The sequence below is a fragment of the Halichoerus grypus genome, chromosome 13, assembly GCF_964656455.1.
Source record: "Halichoerus grypus chromosome 13, mHalGry1.hap1.1, whole genome shotgun sequence".
Lineage (NCBI taxonomy): Eukaryota > Metazoa > Chordata > Mammalia > Carnivora > Phocidae > Halichoerus > Halichoerus grypus.
The window spans coordinates 62,666,830-62,679,840 of NC_135724.1; the positions used below are offsets into that span (position 1 = coordinate 62,666,830).

Sequence of the window (13,011 nt, forward strand, 5' to 3'; positions counted from 1 at the left end):
AAATAAAAATCTTAAAAAAAAAAAAAAAAAAAAAGACAATCCCATTTTAACAAAAACTGAGCATTGCTGACAACCATGACCACCACAAACATTTTCATGTGATAAACCCTCCTTCTAGATGAATTTAACTTTCCACACAGTTTGGAGAGCATGTGAGAGTTGACCGTGGGACAGGTGGTGGGTGAGGCTGCCAAGAGCTGTCTCAGGAGGTCTGGGGGGTCAGACGCACACACAAGGGTCAGACTGAGGGGGTCAGGCAGACGCAGGAGGGGGCGCTTTCTGGGCTCCTTGTCAGTGGAGGGCCTGGGCACTCCTGGGTGACCTATTTCTGGGCAGTTACAGAGGGATTGAAATGCTGAGAATCCCCCAAATTATTCATCTAGGCATCTGTTTCTGATGTCACTATCCTCCAATTCAGAATCAAATCTCCCGAGGCCTCCGTGAGCAGGACAGGAGGCCCCCTCCACTAGCCCTGCAAATAAACACCAGGGTGAAGGACTCGGGGATTGGTCCCTGCTCCCTTGAGTCAGCTGGACGGCTCCATCTGGGAGCTACCGTGGCAGAAAGGGGTTAGTGGTCCCCTTCCCTTGCCTAAACTTCCCCACTGTTGAACTTCACCCAATTCCCACACATTTAACTGCCCTCTTACACATGAAAGCATTTCAGCTCTATGGATGATATTCTTGGTCCCCTACCTCCATCCTGACATTCAAGGGCAGTGCCCCAAGCCCGCAATGCTATGTGATTTCTGCCTCTGGTTGCATGTTTCTGTACGATAAATGCCTTCTCATGACCAGACGCACGGGGCAGCCCAGGTGCTCACACACAGCAGGCCCGAACTTGCGGAACCCCACCACCGAGGCACCCACAAGTGCAAAGACAGGCTTTTGATCCATGGCGGGTGCCCGCCCACCTGCCTGCCTGCTGCTGGGCTGGGAAATGCTGAGTGGATATTCCCAGAGACGCTGCCGTCCTGCCGACCCCCCGAGCTGGTTCCAGGGCCACTGAAGGCCATTTGCAACATGAAAGGGTGGTGACGGAGCCACACACCATCACCCTCGGGGACCCTGGGCAGAGGCGGGCAGGCAGCCCAGCGGCGGGAACAAGTACATGAAACAAGAACGGCATTGAACTTGACACAGATCTCGGTGATAAAAAGGCAGCTGGAACAATGGGGGGAAAGCCAGAACCAGGGGGTGCAAGAAAAATCTATCAGGGCTCCTAACCCAGCGCTTTCCTGAAGGGAAAAAAGAAAAGCAATAAAAACAAACTCTAGTTCACGGCGGCAACAATGAAACAATCCCGCTTCTCTTAGAGGCTCCATTTTATTGGCCTCCAGAGGTTCTGTGTTTCTACAGATTAGCCTTCCCCTGGGAAATGGGGAAAACAAGAAGGAATCGCAAATATTAGTTCTCCTCGCATGAAGTCATTCTTTTGAGCAGGTTTCCTCAAGAGTTCTATGTGGCACAGCTTGTGAGACTGTGTCCCAGGCCCTCTCAACTCAAGTGGGGGGGGAAAGACTTAGAACATATCTTTGAATTCCAGCAAGACAAAACAGGAACGGCCCCAAGCCGCGCTTCCTTCTGAGGCATTGCACGAGTGAGCTCCTGGGGCCCAGCCTGCAAGAACGGGACCCGGAGCGCCCGGCCCGGCCCAGCAGCGGACGGACCAGCTGGGCCAGCAGGACGAATGCTGATTTTTACTCCTGATTAGTAATTGTGCGCGAGAGATGTTTTCAGCTGAAATAATATACAAGAGTTTCCCCAGAGAAAATATACACGCTCATTTTTTGGAACCACTTAACACAACCCAGTAGCAAGCGAACGTACATTTGGAACAACATAACACATTTCTTGACTTGGAAGAAACTGCCTGGTACAAATTGATGTCATCACAATAGAGATTAATGGGTCCGTTTTATTAGCCTCACAGGCCGCAGGTGAATGGTGAGCTATTGTTATTCAACTGGTTAATATTATTTTTACATAAATCAAGGTAACGCCTAACAACGTCTTAAGTCTTTAAATCAACCCGCCTTTTCCTATTTGGAACATGAAGTTGGGCCGTTGCCAAGAGCGCCGGGAAACGGAGGGCCGAAAGTGGCATTTCAATAAGGAACGTACCCATTCACGACAGGATGCTGGGCTCACGGCTCACAGCCACTTGCCAATATTACAAGCGAGTCTTGGGAGAATTTCACAGTCACGCTGACAGTGGCCTATGACTGTTGGAGGTCGTAAGTGACTCGTGTGATTATATTGGGAGAAAGCAGGGGTCATGGGTGGGTGTACCAGCTTGCGGGGGCTGCCGGGACCAAGTACCACAGGCTGCGGGGCTTGAACAACAGAAACGAAATCTGTCTCACGTCTGGGAGCTGGAAGCCCCAGATCAAGATGGCGGCAGGCTGGTTTCTCTGGAGGCCTCTCTCCCTGGCTTGTGATGGCCATCGCTCTCCTGTGTCCCCTCACAATGGTCTTTCCCCTGTGTGTCTGTGTCCTGATCTCTTCTTATGAGGACCCCAGTCAGATTGGATTAGGGCCCACCCATATGATCTCATTTTAACTTAACCACATCTTTGAAGACCCTGTGTCCAAATACAGTCACGTTATGAGGTACTGGGAGTTATGATGTCAACACATGGGTTTGGGGGAGGGGGGCACAATTCAACCCATAGCAAGGGGACACCGAAAGACTTGGCCATCTTTTGGCTGTCGTAGAAGGGAATGGAAAGGAAGAAAGGAATAGATAACACCCAGTTCCCTGCTGTTGTTTCCACTAAGGCTCATTTGGCGTGGCCAGGCTTGGATGGACAGATGAGAAGGAGCATGGGGGAGGGAGGTCTGCCTCCAAGCCCCCACAGAGGCCCTCTAACGCCAGCCAAATGAGCTGGACATGGGCTGTGTATGGTTTTATGCTTGTGGTATTTTTGAAGAGACAGAGGAGGTGGCCAGAAGGGTGAGGCCAGCTCCACGTGTGGCAGGGGAGGGGGGTGGCCTGCTGTAACACGCAAAGACAGCAACGTGCTCTCCCCGACCCCCGGCTGCTCAGAGCTCCCAGCCCAGGACCCAGAACAGAGCAGGAGCTCCAAGAGCCCTTTGAGAACTGAACAGAGATGGTCGACAACCTCTGGAGATGTTCTCTCATACCAGTCAAAACTTTTTGTCTTTACTTTTTATTTTCAGCAAACCAATAATGCTTCCTCATTCAAAGGGGCTTTGCTCTTTTTGGAAGTGACACTAAGATCTGACTCTCTCTGCACTGCCCACATGGATCCCAAAGAAAGACATGTAGGACTGGCTGCCAACCCCAACCTCCTTCGGGTGAGGCTATCTGCTTTGGCAAATCTCAGGAACAACACTGATTTTGCCATGAAGAACTTCCATGGATTCCAAGTCTAAGAGCTTCAGGCTGGAAGGAAATCAAGAAAAGTCGATCAAATGTGATCAGAGACTACCCCGGCTTAACAATGCATCACCAGAAATAAGAGAACCCCTAGAGTTTTGGGTCCACACAGGCATATAGTTAACAAAAACCAAGGCATGCAGGACCACATCAAACTTCAAAACTTTTGTTCATCAAAGGATACATTCAACACAGTGTAAAGGAGTAAGAGAAAATATTTACAAATATCTAATAAAGAGTTAATATCCAGACTATATTAAGAACTCCTACAACTCAACAACAAAAAAATCAAATAGCCCAGCAAAAAAATAGGTAAAGGACTTGAATAGACATTTCTCCAAAGATGATATGCAAATGGCCAACAAACATATGAAGAGATGCTCAACATCACTAACCATCAGAGAAATACAAATCAAAACCACAAGGAGACATTACAATACCCTTTAGGCTGGCTACTATGAAAAACCAGAAAATAACAAGGGTTGGCAAAAATACGGAGAAATTGGGACTTTTGTGCATTGTTGGTGGGAATGTATAGCAGTGTAGCTGCTATAGAAAACAGCATGAAGTTTCCTCAAAATACTAAAAATAGAACTATCATATGGTCCAGCAATCCTACTTCTGGTTATATCCCCAAAAGGATTGCTTTCAATTATCTATCTGTGGATGCTTGGACTGTTTCCATTTCTTGGCTATTGTGGAAAAATGCCGCTATGAATGTGAGTGTACAGATTTCTCTTCCCTTTTGCTCTTTTTGGAAGTGACACTAGGATCACTCCTTCCTACTTTCAGGTAAAATGACAATACCAACTTCTCCCAAATGATATCACATTCCTCCAGGAATGCAGGAAAAGTCAACAAAAGTTTTCATCCCAAAGACCGCTGTGAATGAGGTGGCCATCTGATGGTTTGGGAGAGACTCCCTTTCAATGGCAGCTCATGGTGTGACCAGGGATCGCTGCTAACTCAAACCCAAGAAGTGCCCCACCTCCAACACATTACCTCCTCCACCCATGTCCTCCCCAACCGCTGCGGGTCAGTCATCCAGGATGTGGCTCGGGCGAGCTCTCCATCAAGATACCGCTAACACTGCCTGTGACAAATGGAAGGATGGTCCTGGGGCAGGGGAGGGAGGAGACGTGTTGTTTGCACCCTCTGCCCGTCTCAGCACAGAGAGCAGGGAAGAGAAAAGAAGGCAACAGCAATAAGAAACTGCATTTCAAAAAAATAAGAAAAAGAAATTTTGCTTAAGCAAACACCTAGGTAAACTGCAAGCGCTAACTTTCTGGGCTGAACACACACCCCCTCCTTGTCTTGTTAAATGATGTCCAACTTAGACCAGAGTGCAAAGAGACAGAAAGAAGGACACAATTGTTTAGAATTTAGACCCTGGACGCCTTCCTGTTGTCCATTCTGTGGCCACGAGGCTGGCAACCTGGCTGTGGAGAAACTGGCTCAGGCTGTAACCAGAGATGTGTCTTTTTTTTTTTTTCCCCTGCTACCCTACATTATTTTCCCTTATAAAAGGGGAAAGGTATCATGAAAATAATTGTAAAAGATACAGCAAAGGAGCTCCTAGCTTGGCGCAGAGTCTGCTTGAGACTCTCTCCCTCTCCCTCTGCCCCTTCTCTCTAAAATAAATAAATAAGTCTTTTTAAAAATCTATTAGCATATAGTTGGGCGTCGCATCCTCTTATTACTTTAAAATTTCTGCTGTATCTTGCCTGCCATCACCCCCTACTTTTTAACATGGCGGTGAGGATCCTAGGTCATGTCAAATGTCAGCGAGAGGGTGTGAGTGTCAGAAAGGGACAAGCAGGTGGACTTGTGTGGGGGTCCTGGGATCGAGCCCCACGTCGGGCTCCATGCTCAGCCGGGAGGCTGCTTCTCTCTCTCCCTCTGCCTGCCGCTCTGCCTACTTGTGCTCTCTCTCTCTCTGTCAAAAATAAATAAATAAAATCTTTTAAAAAATAATGATAAAATTTTGGGGTGCCTGGGTGGCTCAGTTAGGTTAAGCATATGCCTTCGGCTCAGGTCATGATCCCAGGGTCCTGGGATCGAGGCTTGCCTCAGGTTCCCTACTCAGTGGGGAAACTGCATCTCCCTCTCCCTCTGCCCCTAACCCCACTTGTGCTCTTTCTCTCAAATAAATGAATAAAAGCGTTTAAAAAAATAAAATAAAAAAATTTTAAAATAATAAAACTTCACTGGAAACATAAAGACCCTAGTAATATTAAAAAATAGCAAGACTCAATATTATAATCATGTTTGTTCTGCACAAATTACTCCTAATTTCGAAGCAAATGCCATCAAAACCCTTGGGCGCCTGGGTGGCTCAGTCGGTTAAGCGTCTGCCTTCGGCTTGGGTCATGGTCCCAGGGTCCTAGGATCAAGTCCCATATCGGGCTCCCTGCTTAGTGGGGAGCCTGCTTCTCCCTCTCCCTCTGCCTGCTGCTTTCCCTGCTTGTGTGTGCTCTCTCTCTGTCAAATAAATAAAATCTTAAAAAAAAAAAAAAAAAAAAAAACCCTGATAAGATTTTCACTGGAACTTCACAGGCTGATTCCAAAATGTGTGGTAAGAGAGCAAATTGCCCAGAAGAACCTGGCCTATTCTGAAGAGCTGGGGGGGGAGGGGGGAGTGCGGTGGGGGTGTCCCCACCTCTGGATATAAAGATATGAATCAGAAAGCTGAACTAACTGAAGGCTTTCCTGGCTTAGGAAAGAAGAGCTGAGAAGAGTCTAAGACCAGACCTGGGGAAACGTGGAAATGTGATGGATGGCCATGAGGCATTGCCCTGTTCTGGGGCGGTGGGTTAACCACATGAAGAAAAAAATAGAACTGAATCTCCACCTCACATCTCACTCCAAACACCTAAAGATAAAACCTTATACCCCGCAGAATGAAATCCAGAAGGCAATCTTTATGATTTTGGGTATGGAGAACTTCTTTTTTTTTTTTAGATTTATTTATTTATTTATTTGAGAAAGAGAGAGAGAGGAGGAGGAGGAGCAGAGGGAGAGGGAGAGAGGAACTTTAGCAGACTCTGCAGGGCTCGATCTCAAGAGCCTGAGATCATGACCTGAGCCCAAATCAAGAGTCATTGGTCATTAACTGACTGTGCACCCAGGGGCCCCTGGAGTAGAACTTCTGAATTAAAGCACTAAAAGTACAAAGAAGGCTGATAAAGTGGTCTGTACTCAAATTCAAAGCTCCCCAAATTGAAAGACACTACAAAGTAATAAGACAAGCCATAGATGGGGAGAAAATATTTGTAGAGGGCAGAGCCGACAACGCATTAGGATCTGGCAGAGTCAAAGGATCCTTACAAATATGAGTCAGAAAAAGACCAATAACCCAACAGGAAAAGAAGGGAGTGTGAAGTAGCAATTCATCATCTGGAAACAGAATGGCCAATAAATACAGGGAAAAGGTACCTCTCACACCTGCCTGTGGGAGGTGACCTGGAACAGCTTCGGTGGCATCCGGCAGGATGGAGGACGTCCATGCTCTGCATCATGGCAAGTCTCTGTTTATTTTTATTTCATTTCTTATTTTTTTCTCCAAGTTTTTCTTTAAATTCCAGCTAGTTAATATACAGTGCAATATTCGTTTCAGGTGTAGAATTTAGTGATTCCTCACTTACATACAACGCTCGGTGCTCAACACAAGTGCCCTCCTTAATCCCCATCACCTGTTTAACCCATCCCCCACCTCCCCTCCAGCAACCCTCAGACCCTGAGGACCCGAGCTAGTCCAGCCAGCACCTGGCGCAGCACCTGGCACACAGGTGGAAGCCAGTCCTGCTGCATCTTCCGGGGTGGGGCCGGGGGGCTGGGAGCCTAGCCTCACACCCTTGTGTGTCAGCATCTTCCCTACATCTCTACCTGGCCACCGGTTTCTGAAATTTGAGACCTACGGTATGATTCTGTTTGTTGCTGCTGCTGAAGTTTTGGAAAGTTTATTTTACTAGTTTTTATTCATTTTATTAGATACTAGGAAAGAGATTCTATACAATTGACCCTTGAACGATAGGGGGGCTAGGGGCGCCACCCCCCCACAGTTGAAAATGCACATATATCTCTTGACTCCCCCAGAACTTAACTACTAATGGCTTATTGCTGACCGGAAACCGATAACATAAACAGTCAATTAGCACATATTTTGTGTTATATGTTATATACCTAACTTTTCTGAATTCTTTCAGTATTCCTAGGCTATGCGATTTGTCTGTAAGTTTTTTTCAAATTATCGAAAACCTCCAAAATTTTTTCCATCCTATTTACTGAAAAAATTAAGTGGACCCGTGCCATTCAAACCTGTGTTGTTCAAGGGTCAACTGTACTTTCCTCCACCATCTTTTTTTTTTTTTTAAAGATTTTATTTATTTATTCATGAGAGATAGAGAGAGAGAGAGGCAGAGGCAGAGGGAGAAGCAGGCTCCCCGCGGAGCAGGGAGCCCGATGCGGGACTCGATCCCAGGACCCTGGGATCATGACCTGAGCTGAAGGCAGACGCTTAAGCGACTGAGCCACCCAGGGGTCCCTTTCCTCCACCATCTTAACCTGAAAGTCTTTTTCCCCCTACATGTACTGCTAATGCCTAACCTTCTCCATCTGCCGGGCAAGCACATCCTACCTTCAAACGTTAAGCGGTGTCACCCCCAGCCTGTGTGGTTCCCATCTGGACTCACGTGTGTGAGCTCACCTCACAGGGCACTCGACATCAGCACGGTGGGGGCCACCAGCTGCCCCCCAACTCCGAGAAGGACCTGTGCAGTTCAGAAGGGGGTTGATGCTGAGCTGAGCGGATCAGAAGAGGGGCCTAAGGGGGCGGGGGCGCCCCAGCACGGGGAAGCACCCGGGTCCCATCAACCAGAGACCATTGGCTGGTTTCTCCTATGACACCATTGCCAAGAAAGATTTCACATAAAGAAAGGGTTTTACTATTAAATATCAAAACAAACTGAAGTCACTGGTTCACTGCCTTTTCCCCTCTTGTTTGACGATGAGTGAAAAAACCACAAAACGAAAGTGTCGAAATCACCCATAAACACAGGCTTCAAATCTTCCAGCTTACCAGCCTAAACTGACCATTTGGCCCCCTGGGACGCAGAGTGTGGAATTGAAGATGGGTTAAGGACCAGAAGTGGGGGGCTCTGCTAGCAGCACGGTGTGGAGGACCCCCCTGCTGTACCCTGAGCTTTGCCCAAGTGCTGGCACCCACTGGATCCGTGCAGGTCCATGTCCCTCCTGTGTCCCTCCCATGTCACCCCAGCTTTATAACAGTTCCGGGGCCGCCAGCGATGTACTCAGAAGCATGCAGGTAACGGGGAACAGCTCCTGAACACATCTACCTGGTCAGCAGTCGCTGGGCTGTGCCCCTGGCCCCACGGAAGCCCCAGAGCCATGGCAGGCCACCGTGGTGCACATGGGGAGGGGCGGGGAGGGGCTGGGGAGAGGCAACGAGAGAAGAGAGTAAACGCTGGCTTCTGGCAGCTGATTTTGGAAGAGAGCATTGTTCTGTTTATTTTATTCCATTCCATTTTATTTTTTTAAAAGGTGTCTAACATTCATGCAAGAAGAAAAGGGTTCCAGAGACTGGTTGCACAACAATGCAAATATACTTCGCACTACCGAATTTTACACTTCAAAATGGTTATGAGGATAGATTTCATGGTGTGTATATTTTACCACAATTAGACATTGGAAGGGGTGGGGAGATGCCCAAGATTTAAAGCAGAACTCTGAAAATCCATTGTTTTTTGCATCCCGCCCATTTTCATGTGCTTTAGCTCACTTCCATTTACTGACCCTCGCCTGTGGCTGGCACCCTCCCCTTGCTGTCCCAGTGCTGTCCCTGAGCTGTCCCTGAGCTGGCTGGTGGCTGTGTAGAGAGGCCTGCCTGCCCAGCCCTTCCTCACGCATCACCCTGGAGATGGCTGCATCCTGAGCCCCCGAGACTCCGACGCCTCCGTCCTTCAGGTGTGACTTCCTTCCAGGGACCTTCCCTGACTACCCCCGATCTGAATGCGGCCTCGTCACCACACTTATGCCTATATTTAGGTAATGCGCTACCATCTGCTCACACCCCTCACCCCCACTATCTGTCCATCTCAGTTCCGTGTCACAAGCGCCTGCCGGAAATAATCGTTTGCTGAAAAATCAATGAAAAAGCAAAGTTCCAAAAGAGCAAAAGACTTGTCCACTGTCACTCAGGAAATCCATGGTGAGGGCGAGACCCAGCTCACCCCCAGGCAGCGGCCTGGACTTGCGAGATGGCAGCTTTTCAGGAACCTACTGCTCATAAAAACTGCACTGTTTTCAAAGTTGAACATATTCAGAGAAAAGCTATTGTAAGCATCGCTGACATGCTGTGGGCTCAGTATCCCAGCCCTGTCTTTGGGAACCTTCCCCCCAGTCCTGCCGGGAAGCACCTGGGCTGACATCACTCTCCTGTCATCCAGCAGAGGACGGTGCATCCTGTGCTGAGTCCTCCGAAAGCAAACACAGCTCTGCTCCGGGAGAGGCCGGGAGCTGGGACACAGCCCTGCGCCGAAGGAAACTGCGTGCTGCAAACAAAGACCCTCTCCTGGCTCCTGATGGCACAATGGCATCTTCTTCCCCAGCGGGGAGAGCCTCCCTGACCCCACCAGGCACAGTGAGGCATGCTTGGGTTGCCAAAACCCGCCACAGTCCCCACTGTGTGAGTCCAGCTACATCAAGTGCAAGTTCGAGGAGGGGCACAACCCTTCCATGGCAACAGCTCTTGGTTGGCAGGGTGGGAGGGGCTGACAGGAAAGATGGAGAGGGAATTTTCCGGAGTGCTGGAAATGTTCTGTCTCTTGATGGGATGTGGATTTCACGAGGGTGTTCACCTGCTCAAGCTCCTCTAATGGGAAACAGATCTGTGCATTTCATTGGATGAAAATTATGCCTTATTTAAAAACAAAACAAAACAAATCCACCCCACACCCATTAGGATGGCTACCAAAAAAAATATTACAAAAACAGAAATAGCAAGTATTGGCGAGGGTTTGGAGAAACTGCAACCCTGGTGCATTGTTGGGGGGAATGTAAAACGGTGCAGCTGCTGTGGAAAACAGTATGCAGCTTCCTCAAAAATTAAAAATAGAGCTACCCTAGGAGCCAGCAATCATACTTCTTGGTATAAACCCCAAAGAATTGAAAGCAGGGTCTCAAAGAGATATTTGCACACCCATGTTCATAGCATCATTATTCACAATAGCCAAGAGACGGAAGCAACCCAAGTGTCCATCAATGGATGAATGAAGAAGCAACATGTGGCCATATAATAAGCAAAATGTACATACGATCAGCCTTAAAAGGGAAGGAGTTTCTGATACATGCTACAAAAGGAGATGAAATTGAGGACATTATACTAAGTGAAAGAAGCCAATCACAAAAGGGCAAATACTGTATGATTCTACTACTTATGAGATGTAACTGGAGCAGTGAAATTCATAGAATGGTGGTTGCCAGGGGCTGGAGAGGGGCATGGGGAGTTAGCGTTTAATGGGGACAGAGTCTCAGTTTGGGCAGATGACAAAGTTCTGGAGGCGGATGGTGGTGATGGTTGCACAACAATGTGAATGTGCCTAATGCCACTGACCTGGACACTCAAAAATGGGTAAAATGGTAAATTTCATGCTATGTCTATTTTACCATAATAAAAAAATGGAAAAAAATACAAACAAGAACCCAAAACCAAACAAAAGCACGGTGATGGCAAACATGTCTATGAACAGTATGGACAGCTAGCTCTGAGGACAACGAACGACCCCGATGAACTATGGTATTCAAGTGGGTGAAACATTTTTTTTTTCTCCCATGATGTTTTACTAGAAAAAACTCCTGTTCCATTCCTTGTCACTGTTCTTAGCACACTACAATTTACTTCTGAATGGTTTAATTGCCAAATAGTTTGAAAGGATTATTGGTTTAAGAAAAAGCCCCAAATCAGTACAGCTTTTATTGCATCTTTAGACTATCACAAGTAAGTCTGAAAAATCATCTGGCATCTTGCTGTATCTGTAGCTGGACAGCTTAGATCTTCTTCATCAGCTTGCTGAACTATTCCTTTTTCAGAAACAGATACCATCCCCAAATTTTCTGATGTCCTTGTTTTTAACGGTTGTGACTTGCTGAATCAAAGCAGCTGAGTTTGATACAAGTTCAATGTCATTTCCTTCAAGAATTAATTCACCTTTCTGGGCTTGAGATACAGAACAAGCAACACCTGGCCTCATCTGAACCCCTGCAGACATATTTTTCACCCAAGAAATTTCAGATTTCAACAAGAGAACCCCATTCTCCTGAATAACAACATTGATGGAGAACTGAGCATACGCAGACCGCGTCTTATAATAGAAGCCCAGTGTAATGCCCTTGATCGTGGTCTGTACGTGACCACAGATGGTGCGAACGGTAGCCAGTTCTGTTCTAGTTCCCCACCATTTGTCAACTTGGAGCCTCTCTCTTTCCCAGGAGACTGAGTTCTACATTTATGTAATTAAAGTTCCCCTGGGGGGGCGCCTGGGTGGCTCAGTCGGTTGGGCGTCTGCCTTCAGCTCAGGTCATGATCCCAGGGTCCTGGGATCGAGCCCCACATCGGGCTCCCTGCTTCTCCCTCTCCCACTCCCCCTGCTTGTGTTCCCTCTCTCGCTGTGTCTCTCTCTGTCAAATAAATAAATAAAATCTTAAAAAAAAAAAAAAGTTCCCCTGGGGCCCTCCACAATAACACTGTGTCCCTTCAGAGTGATGTCGACATTTTCTGGAATGTTGACAGTCTGATTGCTGAGAATGGTCTTCATTCCCACAGTAGGTGCGGCAAAGAGTGTATGAAACATTTTTGAAGAAAGAGTATTTTGACGGAAGAGTGTTCAGGCAGAGGGATGGCGAAGCTTGAGAGTTTGACTGCATTTATGGCTGGATCCTGTCCAAGTGGGCATTTTAATACATTAATTTTAATACATTAATAATACATTTTAATACATTACTAACTTGACTTCTAAGAAGACTCTTCTACTGAGGAGATAATTGTACAACCAGCCTGGGCTTCCTGTGAAGTAATAAGCTTGATTCATGATTTTTTTCTTACATTAAAGATGTCAGACATTCTGAGCTTGAGCAATTACATTTCTAGGTCTTAGGAGCTGTAGGCTAGCAGACCCTGGACTTTCCTCACCAACTTTAAGGGTAAGCGTTCGATAGTTAATTTATGGTCGCCTGGGAAATCTGTCACGTGGCTGTTGTTGTCATGTCTCTGACACCTGGCATGCCTGCTCGGTATATAGTGGGCACTCAATAAACATTTATCAAAGGGGAAAATGGTTAAGATGGGAAAGTTCATGTTATGTGTATTTTATCACAGTTTTTTAAAAAGCTGCACAGTGAGAGGGGGCAAGGAGTCTTTGTAAAGCTCACCTTGTCCTCATCCTCAATTTTTATGTGAACGCTGAGGGTGCTGGAATGCCATGTGGCCCAGGCCCTTCTGCGGGAGTCCGGCTTTCAGAGGAGCTGCAAGTCACCAGCGGCTGACTAGCTCAGTGCCCGGTCAGTCCCTCAGTGGTTTCTCAGCTCTTCCTGCCA

The 13,011-nt window shown here is 47.3% G+C and overlaps 1 pseudogene; it reads right to left on the reverse strand.

The window, feature by feature from the left end:
• Window positions 1–11,410: 11,410 nt before the first annotated feature.
• Window positions 11,411–12,235, reverse strand: LOC118543321 (large ribosomal subunit protein uL6 pseudogene; annotated as a pseudogene).
• Between the last annotated feature and the right edge of the window lie 776 nt (window positions 12,236–13,011).